Source organism: Marmota flaviventris, chromosome 17, assembly GCF_047511675.1.
Source record: "Marmota flaviventris isolate mMarFla1 chromosome 17, mMarFla1.hap1, whole genome shotgun sequence".
Taxonomy (NCBI): Eukaryota; Metazoa; Chordata; class Mammalia; order Rodentia; family Sciuridae; genus Marmota; species Marmota flaviventris.
In genome coordinates this window covers 6,327,169-6,342,322 of record NC_092514.1, presented here as the reverse complement: position 1 = coordinate 6,342,322, position 15,154 = coordinate 6,327,169, and the positions used below count along the sequence as shown (strand labels likewise).

Here is a 15,154-nt window from a genome sequence, read left to right as displayed (position 1 = left end):
GTATTATTATATGATATTTCTTTTATATTTACGTAAGATTCTGAATCAGTTTCTTAAGACTGTTACTGTACAGTACACTAAAACCTTTCTTCCTCCCTTACCCAGTTATGGTCCATTTTCTTTGTACTTGCAGATATGAGTAAGATTCAAGCTTTGGCTTTTTAAAGTTAAAGTAAGGCTGCCAGAACCAAGAATTCATAATGTCATGTACACACTTAACTGTCACCTAATCTTGGCATTCAGGAATTTTAAAACACCTTGGAGATAGAAACTTTTGTCTCACAGATGGAGAAACTGAGGCCAAAAAGGGGTAAGTGAGCAGTCCACAATCCTGGAAGTAGAATCCACGGAGTGTGACTCATCTACAAACGGCTCCAAGCCTTGGGAAAGGCGCGAAACCAGGGCAGGGAGCAGGAGGCAGGGGAAAAGTTCTTTTCAATCTGGGAGGCCTGGGAATCCGAGATTCTGGCGACCCCAAGAACGACAGTGTGAACCCACACTACGAAACGGTACCCCGTAATGTACTTTGAGGAGTGAGCGTTTGTCCTTCCTGATCTCGCGATACCGGTCGACCCACGCCCTTCCGGCTCTCGCTAGGCTCCGCCTACCGCAGCTTCTCTTTCGTCATTTCCTGTCGTTCTGTATTGCTAAGGGAGAAGATGGCGGCGCTGGGCGAACCTGTATGCGTGGAGAGAGGTGAGTGCGGCCAATGTCCCGACCGAGGTGGGTGGAAGGGATGAGGAAGTGCGGTGTCACTGGAGAGAAGGAGAGGTTGCCCAGGCTCAGACTCTGAACCTGCCTGCTCCTTGTGTGGCGGCCGCTGACGTCGCTTGTCATTCACACGGTGGAGGGCGCTTATGATTTTTTGACTGTTCGCTAGACCCCTGTGTGTTCACACGCACTGTCCCGGGGCGTAGCACAGTTAATTACAATCTGCTCACGTTTGCCGACATAGGCCGCACACGCACCCTCTGGGTGGGCACAGCAGATGTGGCGTTTAGGGATCTGTAAACCAGAACAACACATGTCACACACCCTGTTCGGATCCTCTACACTCGTTGTACATACACTTGCACAAACCTAGTGGGCTTGCCTTCACCCACATATCGCACAATATCCGGACACACGGCACTTTTCCACAAGAACTCGCCCTCCCTTCTTCGTTACTTTTACCACAGCCTCCCTTGCATTCGTAATTTGGTATTTCCTAGCATTGGTACCCCTCTCAGGCACGAGGATGCTTTTCAAAACAATCCTACTGACTTGATCTTGGAAAGCTTGTTATGTAACTTATATGAAGTAGTGGTAGATTGTAAAACACTTGGCAGGTGCGATCATATATATTTTTTTACACACCCTACAATTGCAAACTGTGATTAGTTGATTGCTTCTTGAAGGAAACTGTTAACAAAGATAAAACCTAGTTTGCTGTGTAGTTACAGACCAGAGAGTCAGTGAAAATACAGATATTAAGATTTTGAACGCTCCATTGTCTTCCCCAAATCCTTTATTTCAGACAATTTAAACACGCTTTTGACACACAAGCATTTGAAGGTTTTCTTTTCTTTCTTTCTTTTTTTTTGCTTTTGTTCTGTTTTGTTACCATTCTGGGGATTGAACCCAGAGATACTTTACCACTGAGCTATATACCCAGCCCTCCTTATTTTTTATTGAGATAAGGTCTCAGCTCAGGCTGGCCTTGAAATTGAGATCCTCCTGCCTCAGCCTCCCAAGTAGTCAGGACTACAGGTGTGTACAACTTGCCTGACTTAAAAATTATCAGTCAAGAAGTACCACAAATAAATTTAGCACTGTTGGTAAACAGCATAAAATGTAGATTAAAGTTATTTTGCACATATTGTCATTTGAAATTACAGTCTCAATATTCTTCTTTAAGAAGAAGATACATTTTTTAGAATTGTATTTAGAAAAGCCTCTTTCCTTATCCCTTCCCACAAACAAATGTGCACATATGATTGTTAGTTTGCTCTTTATGGTGTTCCTCATTTGGAAGTCTTAAGCCTCTTTCCTTATCCCTTCCCACAAACAAATGTGCACATATGATTGTTAGTTTGCTCTTTATGGTGTTCCTCATTTGGAAGTCTTTTTTTTATAAATAAGATTGTTTCTCTACAGCCCACCAGGCCATTTATTGAAGCATAATTTTATAACAGAAGAGTAGCTTCTCTGAGTAGACTTTCTAAGATAGGCTTAAGACAAAGGTGACATCTTCCTCCTGAGCACAATGACAATGTGCTTTGCAGAAAGGAACAAATCTGTAGGTGTTTTTCTTTTAAAGGTAGGTAGTTGTAGAATTCTAACATGTGGCAGTCTTGTATTTTTAAATGCAGTGCAAAATGTGGAACTTCATCCCCTAGCATTTAGTTTGGGTAGTTGTCTTTGCTTTTTGTTGTTGAATTTTTTTTTTTTTAGTTCTTCAGTAGAATCTTCAGCACCTTGGTAGGGATGAATTATAAGTGGTTCTATTCAGCAGCATAGGAAAGTTAAATTATCTCAGAACTCTGTTAACAAATAACTCCCAGTAATCCTACTACAGTACAATATCAGTACATGTATTCAAGATCCTGAGTGCCAGTTGGGCACAGTAGTGTATGTCTGTAATCTCAGCTACTGCAGAGACTGAGGCAGGAGGATCCTAAGTCCAAAGCCTGATTTGGCAACTTAATGAGACCCTTTCTCAAAATACAACAAAAAGAGTTGGGTATGTAGTTTATTGGTGGAGTGCTTGCCTCAAATGTTTAAGGCTCTGTGTTCAATCCCTGGTAATGGCAGTGGGAGGCAGTGGGGGGGCGGGGATAGTGCCTTCTAAATCATCAAAACTTAATTCACAAAGGTACAAAAACAGCTAAGAAAAAAATCAAACAGATATTATCATTAATTGTTGAACATAACTTTGAATCTTGTAGAGTTTCTTAATAAAACACATCCCCACACTTCTCAATGACAATTGACTAACATGCTTAATGGATTTGTATAAATGTATGCAACCCCTTAATATTTTTTTAAGACTGATGCCAGTGTAACATTATATTTATGTTTGCTAAGCCTCTTTAAAAATATCATTTTGTTTGGTCATCAAATGCCTTTTATGAAGAAGGTGTATTATTTGCATTTTACAGTGAAAGGCACTGAGACACAAGGAGTTTAAGTAATTTGTTCAAGGTCTCACAACTGGTATGAAGAACAGAATTACATAGCTAGTTTTTTATGTTTTATTTTTAAAATTACGTATTTGATTGAAATTGTCTGAATTAAAACATTGTGTTAACAATCCTAACTTGAAAACAAATCAGTTAATTTTATTCAGTTTACTTTTAATTTAAATGTGTCCTAGCCACTAACTCGATCTGTTATTAAATAGTTCATATCTATGCATATATCATGTTTATCTTTAGGAAATGACCAGTGATTTCACTAGCACGTGGTCTGCTATTGAGTGCTTTGATTACTAATATGATAATTAAGTAAATTTTTATTGCTTAAATAGTTCCCAATATTACTACTGGCTTTTTTTGAAGCAGTGCAGTTAACATATCTGTCACATCTGAGCCCCAGTCCTTTCCTGTGACATTTAGTAGTTTATATTCAGTTTGTCTGTCTCTCAATTATTTTTTAAACTATACTTCTGTAACATGAGAAATTTTAAAATCTGTAAAATTTAATGTGCTCAGATTTTACATTCCTGTTCTCAATGTGTACATGAATTATCTCCTCTTTCTCATACAAAAACACAGATGCTTTGTTTTACCCCTTCTATTTTCTGCATACTGTTAGTCCTTGGGGAATTAATCCTAATTCCTACAGTGTTACATAGGCATTTCAAGAATCCTTAGAGAAAGTTATCTATCAGTATGTGTTTGTTTAACTCTAGATATTTTTAGAGCCATTGAATTGTTGGAAAAACTACAAAGGAGTGGAGAGGTACCACCACAGAAACTTCAGGCTTTACAAAGAGTCATTCAAAGTGAGTTCTGCAATGCTGTAAGAGAGGTGAGTAAATATGATTAAAAGTTAATACATTTAACTTTACAGAGAAATCAAACATGATATATTCCAAGATTTAAAATATAACAACTTTTATGTTTTGCAGGTATATGAACATGTCTATGAAACTGTAGATATCAGTAGCAGTCCTGAAGTGAGAGCTAATGCAACTGCAAAGGTAAATTTGTTTATTTGCCAAAAGTGAGAATTCTTCATAAATTAGAGGTTGAAAATATACAATTATTAGATTCATAATAAGCTTATTTTAGAAGCTAACATAATATCTTTCAAATTATACCAAGCTTCCCAAGTACTAAGAAGTAGAATATTTTTATTACTGTAAGTAGTTTAGATAAGGCATTGAAAATGCTCTCACATACATTAATTATATACATATGAAATACATAATTGTGTTATATACAACATATTTACATGCAAAATAGCATCGATTTTATAATTTTATAATTGAGGATGAATTTCTCATTGATGAGGAAGTATCAAGATTAGATTATTTGTCTCAAACCACCACACAAATAGTAAATGGTAGAATAGGGTTATTTGATTTGTCCTTTACCCTAGCTCTGCAAATATGATATAATGTCAGTAGTAGGCTACCTCTTCAGGGCTGAAGATAGAGTTTGTGTGCTTTTCCATACCAGATTTTCCCTCATAATACATTATTTCATTGTGTATTACTTGGGTAGATATGTTAATTCGAGTAGTAGATGACATACTAGACTTAATCATTGCAGATTATTTTTTTATTGAGTTCCTGGTTTCCAAAAGGACAGATTGGATTCTCTATTGAATACAAATACTTAAACTTGTGGATATGGTTTATCAGAGTAGAAAATAGAAATTCAGTTTTTATACCTGAGTTGTATAACCTTCACAGCTTATTTAGTTTTTGAGCCTTAGTTCTGTTAGGTAGGAAATGAGAGCTTTTTTGGGTCTTCAAATAAGTCTTGATTTTCTTCTTACCCCTTGCACCTTTGTTCATGTACCCTGATCCAGCATGAAAAAATGGTACCAGATTCCTTGATTAACTTTAAAAACATAATGAAACAGGAAAATCTTAATTTTGTGTTAGAATTTAAAGAGAATATGGCTCTATTAAATCTTCTGTGGGTTTTTTTTTTTTTTACTTGTAATTAGATAGTTTGCTAGAGCAACAAAAAATATTCATGTTAGCTATACATGTGCCTGCTTTTCTTAATATAGAGACAATTCTTGATGTATTATTTATTTTGTGTATGGTACAAAGAGTATACAAAGAATATAGCAGCCAAAATGACTATATATAAGGACAACTCTGTGTAGGTTGTTATAGGTATGGTGTATTTTACACAAATGCCAGGCTATCTGGCCTTGAAGCTCCTGACTGTTAGTGCATTAGGGTAGAATATTCCTGTTTAAATGTTATGTGCCCAGCAAGCCTGCTTGTCAAGCTCTGCACATGAAACTACACAAAAGTTCTAGACAGTGGATGAGAGTGTGCTAAAAAATTCTGTTTCATACATAGTCCTGGAGTATGTATTCTTTTCAGTTATTATTTCTTTTTGGGGGGTTAGGGGTACCAGGGATTGAACTCAGGGGCATTCAACCACTGAGCCACATCCCCAGCCCTTTTTTGTATTTTATTTAGAGCCTTGATGTTGCTGAGGCTGGCTTCGAACTCGCAATCCTCGTGTCTCAGCCTCCGCTTACATTTCTTAAAAACCTGCTTAGCCTCTCAGAATGACCAGTGAATTTGTGAATACCCACACATCAAAAATGTGCCTCACAATGCAGATTGAATTCTTTAAAAATCATGTTACATGCATTCATAAATATACCACAGGGAATTTCATCTTTATGTATAATAAAAAGAATCAGTCAAATATAAATTAATGGATTAGCCAAAGAAAGTCAAGGAGATTGGGGAGAAGAGGGGAAAGGGGGAATTATGAACTGAAATTGAATTTCATGTAGCATGAGTTTGTCAAGATGAATCCAGCTACTATTTATAACTGTAAAGCTCTGATTAAGTGTGTGTGTGTGTGTTTATACATGCCTCAAAAGTAGTTTGATAGGTCAGGGATATACCTCAGTGTTAGAGTACATGTTTATTAACATGTATGAGTCCCTGAGTTTAATCCCCAGCACTGCCAAAAAATAAAACAAAAAAGGTATTTTTTAAAAAGAGATGAAAGAACTGAAGTAAACAAAGGTCATAGATTTTAAATATGTAAAAATTTTTTTCAGGCTACTGTCACTGCGTTTGCTACCAGTGAAGGACATTCTCATCCTCGAGTTGTTGAGCTACCCAAAAGAGAAGAGAGTCTTGGGTTCAATATTATGGGAAGCAAAGAACAAAACTCTCCAATCTATATATCTAGAATAATTCCAGGTGGAATAGCTGATAGGCATGGGGGCCTCAAATGAGGAGATCAACTTCTTTCTGTTAATGGAGTGGTGAGGATGAATTTTATTTATATTTGCAGTAATGTTCTGAGACCACTTGGTGGTGCCTGTGGATTGTAGAAACAGAAGATGCCATTGCAAGGGATTAATAAACTTTGTAGTTTAGGAATGCTTTAAGTGAATGCTAGGCAGTACTGTTTAGGACAGTGGTTGTTTTTTGTTTGTTTGTTTCTTTTTAAATGCAGCTCTAGGGATTGAATCAGGAGCTTTGCTCATACTGGTCAAGTGCTTTATCACTGAGCTCTGTCCCCAGCCCAATGATCTTTTTAAGGCACTCTAAAAGTGGTTTGCATCCCTTCAATGTAAATTACCAGTGCTTAATGGGATTTTTATTACATAATTAAACTCTTCAGTAGTTAAAACAGTATACTAAATTAGAAATGTACCATCATATTTACTTTTATAGAATGGCAGTTGCTTGATTTAATTCTGATACAGTGCAGTAATAAGACATGTATATTGAAATGCTAATTACGTGGAACTTAAAAAATGATTTCGAGACTATAAGCAGAATTGATGTATCACTGGATTTCACACTGATAAAACAAGATTTAGCATTGAAAGGATGCAGTATCTCTATAGCTATACCGCCCTGAATGTGCCAAATCTTGTGTGAATTGATGCAAGGAAGACTCTCTTTACTTAATTTTAAATATTTATAGTTGTCATTATGCTCAAAACCTAAGTATCAATTGTGTGTGTGCATTTTTTTCCAGACCATTGAAGGAGAACATCACGAAAAAGCTGTAGAACTGCTGAAAGCAGCCCAAGGAAAGGTTAAATTGGTAGTACGGTATACACCCAAAGTCTTAGAAGAAATGGAGTCACGCTTTGAAAAAATGAGATCTGCAAAACACAGGCAACAGACCTAATATATTTAAAACTTTGTATTCAATTTTGCTTTTTAGCTAGAGAATATTTACTTGTGACCTACTAATGGCCACAATGACAATAACTGTAAAAAAAAAAAAATACAAACTTCCCTTGAAATCCTCCTTGCCACTTTATAAATGCCTATTTTAACATCATTTATGGTTCTAGAGATGAATACACTTTTTTTCTGACAACAAAAAGTAAAAGGTGTTGAGGGTAATTCTGTCCTCCTGTTTTTACAGACCTTTTTCAAATGCAGATTTTGTCATAAAGTTGTTATAGATTTTTAAAAATGCTTTTTTAATATTAAAATGTAATTTTACATTCTTAAACTTTTTTTTAAGAAGAATGTTTTCTTCATCTGGCTACTTATTTAAAAATTAACAGTTCTCCAGCTTTTTTTTTGCTTACTATATTTTTTTTAACCTCTGAAATTTCTTTACAGATTTCCAAGAAATTAAATATGGCATTCTCACCTACAGCACTTCATTATCCTGTCGTTGTTAACATCATTGCTGCATTTTGTACTTTGAACATACACATAATATATATAATCAATTGTAGATAATAACACAGCATATTGGAAGTTTTTTACTTTTATTTGAACATGTATAATGGGTACTCATTTATACTGATTTATAAAAGTGAGTTTTAAACACTGAAACAATCATCGCCTAAAATATGTATTTCATAATATTTAAGCAGTGAGGCAATAGGATGTAATCTGATCATTAGCATTAATGATTACATCCCTTTCTAATTGTAGTCAACAATATATCAAAAAGTATAAATGCAAAACAGGTTCAGATCTCATCTTGCAAAGTTTTTTAAGGCTATTTTTATTTAAGTACATTTCTCATGGTTTGGTCTTTCCAAGCCTAGAGATGAGCCAGTTAGTTTGTGGTGGGAAATAGCAGAAAGAAAGAAGAAAAATTTAACCTCACTAGTCTTGAGTTACACATCTTACTAGGTCATTTTAAAGAATCAATGTTAAATAGGAAAAAGGATATGTTTAAGATCTGTGAAAACTATGAGGTGATTTGATAAGAATCTGTAGATTGTCACAATGAGTAGGAACTCATTTATACTAAAACAGTTGGATTTAGGGATGCAATCTTTGTTTACGATTCAAATACAATGGGAATTTTGAAAGTTACTTTATCATTTGTCCACTGGCTGTCACTCTTTTACTAAATGGCAGCTATTAGTATATGACTGTGACTGAGTTCTTCATAAAGGCTGAAATTAAAGAATTAATTTTCAGTCACAATTCACAGGAACATTTGTACTTTTTTAAAAATTGTGAATGACATGCTAAAAGAAGATGGATTTAAAAAATAAGAATTTGGCATAATTATCAATCCTGTATTTTAAAAAGTGGACATTGTAATATTCCTTCAGGAAGAATAGAAATTTCTATACATTTTTCTGCATGTTTGTGAGCACTGTGAGTCTTAAAATATTATTCCAGTTTTCAGTGATTTCTCAGAATATAAGTCAATCAGCATTGTTATTTATCATTTAGGTATTTAACACTGGATTGCATGGTGTCTATAGTCCACTAAAAAACATGCTTGTTATTGATAGGATCATGTTGTTAAATTGTATATTTTCAAAATTAATTGGTGTGTTTTTAAAATGTTGGGACCAAAGTAGTATAGAAGAATTATGGATTTAATTGTAAAATTATTAGAGGTACTTGTTGTAGAGCTTAATATATTAAAGAGAAGCATTGGTGCATATAAAAACATTAATGTTATTGTTATGCTTGTATTCTTGCATTACAGGGTAAATAAACCCTGAAGAAATCTTATTTTAATATAGCTACAGCTATAGTAGCTTTTAGGATATATCAACATTTCCTTATAAATTATAGATTCCTGGTTCAGTGTCTCAGCTGTATCCGAACTTTCAGCCAAGTTAAATCTTTTTTGGTTTCGAATCTCAGTAAATTAAGTAAGCTGTTTTTTTTTCTTTTGCAGTAATTCACAATCTGCTCTTTGTGTGGGTTGGCACCTATTTATAATTCTTAAAATAAAGATAGCATAACGAGCCAAATACAGTAGTTTTGCTTGGTACTGTTGAGCATGAGTAGCAGTAGTTTGTTTTCATTAATGCAATTTTTATAGTATATCTCAGAATTTTAAATCTTATAGAATGGTTCAGTCAATACCAAAGATACACAAAGGTGGTCTAGTATGATGAGGAAATGAAGGAATTTTCATCTTGTAAATGGATGGTTTGTGAATAAAGCTAAGCATAAAGTAAGTATATAATAGGTGCTTGATTTGTAAATTACAAATGTTAACCCCCCCTCCATTTTTTTCTTTAATTTTCTTATTATGTCAAAATGAGTTGACTCAATGTTTCTCAACCTTAGTTGCATATTAGAAAGCCCTGCAGAGCTCAAAAATTAATAATACTTGGGTCCCCTCCCATACAACTAAATCAGGGTCACTTGTTTATTTTTAAAAAAACATACCAGATGGTTCTAAGGGACATCCAGGGTTGAGAACTGCTAATTCTGTTTGCAAGTATCAGAATAGAATACTTCAATTTGTAGCTACATGCTGATTGATTATATTATTTATTTAGGCATAAAACATACTTGGCATTTCTTATTTGGAAAGTAATAATAGTCTACCTTTTTTCTTTCATTAAAAAACTAGTAGTTTAAATATAAACTTTTAATGTTTAATCTTTATGCCCCTTTTGCTTTAAAACTTACAAAGATAGTGTTTATTCTTTGCAAAAGCAGCTTAAAATTACAGATGAGAAATGTTGTCATTGATGATTACATGCTGTCTTGATATGGTCACTTTATCTTTTACTGTAATGCTAGATTATAGTGGCCTAGTTCTTTAAAAGTTTGATGATTCAGATATGTAGGGAGTTATTTTGTTTTGTTGTCATTTTCCTCCTCTTCTAAATTTTTAGTTTATGTTTTATTTTTTCTTGTCAAGTATTTAAATAGTTTGGCTCAAATACTTTGTTTACAATTAAAATGGATATTATAGCATGTAGTAGAAGAAATAGCATGGCTTATCTGGAAAGAATGTCAGCATGACTTGGTATAGACTTAAAAGAATACATGTTGTGAATATTTTATAATATGGAATGATCATTGAAATATTAAGGACTCTAGTAATTGTATTTCCTGAATAAATGTGTGTTTATGAATTTTTTTAACTTACAGTTTGTTGTTTCCTCTGCCAGCAGTCTGGTTTTACAGTTTTTTATTGTCCAAAATTCATTACTGTTGTTTCTTTAAAGGTTATTATAGTAATTTAATTTAATTATAGTAATTTAATTCTGATTCTAAAGCTTATTTAAAATAAATTTGTATGTGTTATGACCTTGTTCTTTGGAATTGAAAAAAAAAATGATACAATTAGAAAAAGATGTGTTTCTGAACTCTGTTATCAAATAATTTTGCATAAGGTAAAAATAGAGTTCATGGTGATTGCCTAAATGAAACTTCAAGTTTCTATATTTTGCTTTGTCTTTCATAAAATGTAACTAAAGGAAAATTTCTGCTTTTTCAAGAGAGGCAGTGTGGTGTGTGATTGACAGCACATATTGTGGGCACCAGCTTCGATGATTTTAATCCCAGTTCTGACATTACTGTGAATGTTAGATAAGTTACTAAGTTCTTCATTCCTTAGTTCCCTCATCTGTCATCTATAATAAGTGTGCCTATAAGTGTTATGCCATTATTGCCATTATCTGTAAAGCCCTTAGAAAGATGCATGTGTTTGCTTTTATCTTCTCCCCCATGTAAAATAGCTTTAGGACCTTATCAGCAGAAAGGAAATAATCATAGTCCAGTAATTAAAATTAGCAAGTTCGTATTTTGAAGTTCAGAAAATGGGATCTTTAAGCTATGCTTAAAAATTTTTAGGAAGAATACCATAAAGAAATTACACATTTCTGTCCAAAGAAGCTCATGGAATTCTAACATTAGTGCACTTTTTGAGAAGTGGAAGATTTTGACCACACTCAGAGTGAAAATCATTGGAAGATAGGTGCAGGTAAGGGATTTGTTAAATAGAAAAGCATTTTATAAGAAGATGATCTAGATGGAAATAGTTAACTGCTGGTGTCATGTATTATAAGGCTTAATTCATCATCATTATATATATATGTGTGTGTGTGTGTGTGTGTGTGTGTGTGTGTGTGTGTATGTATTTGGCAGTGGGTGGGATTGGATTTAGGGCCTCATGTATGCTAAGCAGGTTCCCTACCACTGAGCTACATCCCCAGCCCCCTGAACTCCTAAAAAGCATGGATGGACAGGGGTGATGCCAGAGGTGTAGTTCAGTGGCATATTATTTGCCTAGCATTGCATAAGGCTGGTGTAGGTTCCATCCCCAGCACTGCAAAAAACAAACAAAAAAAAAAAACACAAAAATACATGATAATGTACCAGGCAACCAGGGTTTAATAAAAGAAAAAAAAAAAAAAAAAAAAACATTTGTTAGGCCTTACTTTCTTCAAAATTTCAGTAAACCAGACAATTCCCTAAATCTTTAAATTATTTTGTCATGTTCAGTATTGTTGATTGCTGTGATTTTAATATAATGACGTGACCCAGGTTTTTATACATTTATTTCTTCAGTGGCAAATAATCTTCACTTGATGAAATTTTTAAGCTTTATATACAAAGCAAGAGGTAAAACTCATACAGAACCAATTTGTCAGTTTTCTTCCTTGGATTTTTACATTTTAAGAAAGGGGCAAACCTAGAGTAATGGTATATGCCTCTAGTCCCAGCTACTTTGAGGCTAAGGCAGAAGGATTGCTTGATCCCAGTTTTGAGACTCTCCTGAACAACGTAGCAGGATACATGCATCTCAAGAAACAAATAAGAACAATAAAAAACAGCTGTGCCACATCAGTAACAAAGTATGTGTAAGACCTAATTTTTATCCAGTACAGAAGTGTATTTTGGGCACCCATTAAGGAAGATATTGTCCTTCAAAAATTTTTGTAAGGGAAGGAAGTAGAAAATTTTGAATTGAATTTGTTAGAGTCTCTAAAGCTGTTCTAACCAATTAGATTTTTTTAAAAATGGCATTGGAAGCACATAAGTTCTAAGTATGTGTTAGGGTTTTTTTGTTTGTTTTGTTTTAAGTAATTCATCAGAGGGAAAAAAATTCTATACCCAAGTGAAAAATTTTATTTTTTAAAATTCTTTTGTAGTTGTAGATGATGAGTGTATTTTGACATAAAACATCTGTAACTTCCCATTCTTGTGGTTGTACATTATGTGAAGTTACACTGGTCATGTATTCATATATGAATATAGGAAAGTTACATCTGATTCATTATCCTGCCTTTCCCATCCTTACCCCACTTCCCTTACCTTCATTCCCCTTTATCTAATTCAATGAACTTCTGTTCTCTCCCCCCATTGTGTGTTATCATGTGCATATCAGAACATTCTGCCTTAGGTTTTTGGAGACTGGCTTATTTCACTTAGCATGATAGTCTCCATTTCTAGTCACTTACTGGCAGATGCCATAGTTTCATTATTCTTCATTGCTGAGTAATATTCTGTTGTGTAAACACCCCACATTTTCTTTATTCATTCATCTATTTATGGTATCTCTTCTTTGACAGTCTTGAGCCCTGAATTTAGATGCTACCTAACCTGTAACTGTTTTAAGGTGTTACAAATGAATGGTCTCCAAAGCATAAAAAGAGAGATAGGAATCCTAATCCCCAGTACCTCATATTATGACCTTATTTGGGGATAGAGTATTTCAAATGTAATCAAGTTAAAATGAGTTCATTAAAGTCATTCTTTATGGCTGAGTAGTACTGCATTGTGTACATATATTAAATCTATTCATCTGTTGAAAGGCACCTAGATTTGTTCCATAGCTTAGCTATTTGGAATTGAGTTGCTATAAAAATTGATGTGATTGTCAGTGTGGTATGCCGATTTTAAACTCCTTTGTATATATACTAAGGAATGGAATGACTGGGTCAAATGGTGGTTCTATTCCTAGGTTTTTTGGGTTTTTGTTTTTGTTTTTTGATGAGTCTTCCTACTGCTTTTTCAAAGCAGTTGCAGCAATTTGCAGTCCCACCAGCAATATATTAATGTATCTCTTTCCTGACATTCTTGCCAACATTCATTGTTACTTGAGTCATTTGACAGTAAATGGACAGATCTGGAGATTATCATGCTAAGTTAAATAAGCCAGTTCCCAAAAGGCAAATGATTTCTCTGATATGTAGAAGCTAAACTACAATAAGGGGAAAAAGGGGATAGAAGTTCAGCAAATTAGGAATGAAGGGAAGGGAGGCAGGGATAGGAAGGAGAAACAGATGAATCTGATCATTCATATATATATATGAAAATATCAGTGAATCCCACCATCATGTACCTTCACAAGAATGGGGTCCTAACTAGAATAAGTTATATCCCATGCTTCTATAATTATATCAAAATAGATTCTATTGTCATGTATAACTAAAAAGAGCCAATAATTTTTTTAAAAGTCAAGAGCAAAAGGAAAGATTGCTGCATTTGTTTAAGGGGTGGAGGAGAATTTGTTAGAACGGACCCTAATTCAATATGGCTGGTGTCCTTACTAAATAAAGAGAATTTGGGCACAGAGGTAACATAGGGAGACCATGAATAATCCTTAGAGATGCTTCTCTACATGTTAAGGGATGCTAAAGCTTGCCAAAAAATCACCAGGAAAAAGGGGAGTGATGTGGAGCAGATGCCTCTCGCATCTCTCAGAACCATTGCTGATTTCTAGATCTTGGAATTCTAGCCTCTGGAACTGTGAGATAATAGCTTTCTTTTAGATACCTCATTTGTAGTACTTTGTTAATTCATCTCTAAAAAAAAATGAATATGTGATAATCCACCTTTTGGTGGCACCACTATCAAAAATGGGTACTGGAATAAAATGTGGTCCCTTCCATTTTCAATAAAAAGGTTCCCATGGAATTAGTCTTGACTAAGGAAGGATGAGATTCCTGATCTTTGAGAGTAAGGAGGATGCTACACACCTGTGTAGCTGTTAGCTTGTTCCTCCTGGGACTTGTCTGGGACTCCTGAGCTTGTCCCACCTAGGCTCAGCCTCACACAATGTAGCTTTTTCCTCACTTTATGTCAGCTATTAATAGCTCTCATCTCAACTCTAGGCTCTGGCAATGTCTCCTTAAATACTGAGGAGAGGAATTTCTGCAGCAGCTGTGGCCCCAGTTGGACTGTGATGAGACTGTTTTTGGCCAGAAGTATTAAACCCAGTAAAGTTTTGTGCAGGCTTCTTATGATCCATGTACTTTATGCAAAGCATTAATTCAACCAGAACTGATTACATTGCTCGCTCCTTAAAACTTCTTTGTACTTAGGGTAAAATCAAAATACCTTGCCATGACCTAAAAGGTTCTGCATAATCCATTTCCTGCTTCCTCTAGGTTCTCATTTCATTGCCCCATTTGTTATCCTCCACACCAGTTTCCCTTACTGGAAAACTTTCCCTCTGGTTCTTCGACTCTCACCACTCACTCGGTTGTCAGCAGAAGTCACCACTTCCACTAAACCTTCTGTTCACTTCCTCTAAATTTGGGTTCCTCATCATTTTGTTAATATGGTTAAGATATTTTTAACATTTTTAATTTCACTTTCTCCATTAGAATTTAAGTTCTGCAACAGCAAGAAGGATCATAGCTATATGTCCATCACTTGGACATATAGTGCCTGAAACATAGTATGATGATTCGTTATAGCTTGTTGAATTGGCTTACTTTCTATAAGCTTATGGATAGATCAAGAACTTACATTTGA

At 34.7% G+C, this 15,154-nt stretch overlaps 1 pseudogene; it reads left to right on the top strand.

The window, feature by feature from the left end:
• The first annotated feature begins 630 nt into the window (after window positions 1-630).
• Window positions 631-10,530, top strand: LOC114080943 (protein lin-7 homolog C-like; annotated as a pseudogene).
• The last annotated feature ends 4,624 nt before the right edge of the window (window positions 10,531-15,154 follow it).